This window comes from Rosa rugosa, chromosome 5, assembly GCF_958449725.1.
Source record: "Rosa rugosa chromosome 5, drRosRugo1.1, whole genome shotgun sequence".
Lineage (NCBI taxonomy): Eukaryota > Viridiplantae > Streptophyta > Magnoliopsida > Rosales > Rosaceae > Rosa > Rosa rugosa.
In genome coordinates, this window is record NC_084824.1 from 32,019,849 (window position 1) to 32,021,505 (window position 1,657).

Consider the following 1,657-nt stretch of genomic DNA (forward strand, 5'->3'; position numbering starts at 1 on the left):
CCAATGTATAAAAAGTTAAATCCTTTGACCCCCCCTAAAACGTTCAGCTTTTCGAATAAACATTGTTCGAACTAATTCCACAACCTCTCCAAGTTTCGTATTCATGCTTATGACCACGAAATCATTTCCAAAAGCTCATCAAAAATTAATTTGAATTTTCGGGGTATTACATGCCCAGATGACGCATCGGAGGGGACTGCCGACCGGATTTAGGGCACTGCCGACTAACCACAGGTAGTTAGGGGGGACTGCCGACTAACTACCTCATCTGGAGGGGACTGCCGACCAGATGACTCACCGGAGGGGACTGCCGACCAGACTATTACCTAGAGGGGACTGCCGACTAGGTAATGTACGGATGCGCCGAAAATAGTCTCCTTACCGACTCCTTTAAATTCTTTTCTTTCCGTGAAAACCACATTTACTCAAATAACATTCCATTATAAATTGAATACCATGCTGCATGCATTATTTAAATAAAATAAAAGTCCACTCACAGGTGAGTCTCGCAGCTAATCCTGCTGCCTGCCCGTGTTTTCCTCGCTCGAGGGCTCAGTACGTCCTGTAATAATTGGCAGGATAAAATTAACCTCAATAGGGAATTAATCTACGAAACAAAGCTGAATCCCTCGAACATTAATACTCAATACACAAAAATTCTTCTAACAACCAATTTTCCAATTTAGGATTCAATTCTTGAATTCCGGAATTTTCTCAATGATTTCAACGTCCTAGAAATTCACGTACTCCCTCAACATCTCAACCAAACTTATTCAATATTTTTTAAAAAAAAATTGCCTTTCAAAACTTCCAAATTCTCTCTTAGTGTTCTTGACCCATTTTCACTTCTCCAATCCTCCAATAATTTCATCTCAAATTTCTCAACAAAATAATTCAATTCCGCAGTATTACTAATAGCATTTAACGAAGAGACTTAACCCATAAAATTTATAAACTAAAATATTTAAAACAACCATATCCAACATCAAATTTCCAATAAATCTCAAAACAAACAACCTCAAGTCTGAAACATAACTCCAAGATTAAATTAATAGGTGTTGGAGGGGCTGACAGAGCCTGCTCACCACCACCACCACCAGCGGTGCATGGCTTCACGCACCACCCCACCAATCTCCCAAATCCGGCCAAAACATCAAGCTCAAAATAATCTCCACAACTAACCCAACAATTTCTATACCTGCAACAACCAACAATTTCCAACGATTTGGCTGGAAAATCCAAAACAAAAACCAAGAATTCGTCAGTTACTGTTCATGTCACTGTTCACATTCTCAAACACCTTCAATTCTTCCTCCACCGGTCGATTCAAGCTGCAATAAGCATACCCACAAGATCAGTGTTCTTCCAACAACAAGATTCACCAAGGTTTCCAGCCGAAATCGCCGGAAACCAAAAACCCAACCAAGAAATCGAAAATTTTCGGTTTTTCTCTACTCTTCGATTTGCTTCAATCCAAGCCTAATCACCTAAAATCCTTACCTGAGATGGAGGAGAAGGAAAAGAGGAAGCTTCGATGGCCGGCGACGAGTCCAACTAGGGTCCGGCTACGGTGATTTCGCCGGAATTTGGGTCCGGTCCGAGGAGAAGAGAAAAGAAAGGGGAGGGGCTGGAGGCCTCTGTCCCGATTTTCACTCTC

General features: G+C 41.5%; 1 long non-coding RNA gene across 1 annotated transcript; it reads right to left on the bottom strand.

Annotated features, from left to right (window-relative positions):
• Positions 1-976: 976 nt before the first annotated feature.
• Positions 977-1,657, bottom strand: LOC133712671 (uncharacterized). The gene is made up of 2 exons (XR_009847541.1): positions 1,501-1,657; positions 977-1,331 (listed from the first exon to the last, which is right to left on the bottom strand). It is a non-coding gene; the product is annotated as an uncharacterized LOC133712671 (long non-coding RNA).